The 214-nt window shown below is 36.4% G+C and overlaps 1 protein-coding gene across 1 annotated transcript in view; it reads left to right on the top strand.

Annotated features, from left to right (window-relative positions):
- si:dkey-14o18.2 (neuronal pentraxin-1) overlaps positions 1 to 214 on the top strand; it is an 8,649-nt gene that overhangs the window by 5,698 nt on the left and 2,737 nt on the right. The gene's annotated exons all lie outside the window — the stretch shown is intronic.

The following is a 214-nucleotide window of genomic DNA, read 5'->3' as shown; positions in this document are numbered from 1 at the left end:
GTAAGTACAGAGACAAGGGCCAGAAAATGTTGACAAACCCAGATTTAGACACTCAAACTCTTTATTTATGCCATTAAACATTTAATTGTTAAGTTGACTGTAGCTGTTCTTTGTGCCCCTGCTGATTCTGGTACAGAAAACACTGGTACTGCTGTATATTAAAGGATTAAAGACTTAAGACTGTCTATGAAGTTCTTATAGAGGGATTTTCCAG

Source organism: Morone saxatilis, unplaced genomic scaffold (genome assembly GCF_004916995.1).
Source record: "Morone saxatilis isolate NCDOM2014 unplaced genomic scaffold, NCSU_SB_2.0 Contig9, whole genome shotgun sequence".
Lineage (NCBI taxonomy): Eukaryota > Metazoa > Chordata > Actinopteri > Moronidae > Morone > Morone saxatilis.
The sequence above is the reverse complement of the archived record's forward strand: the minus strand, read 5'-3'. Positions and strand labels throughout refer to the sequence as shown.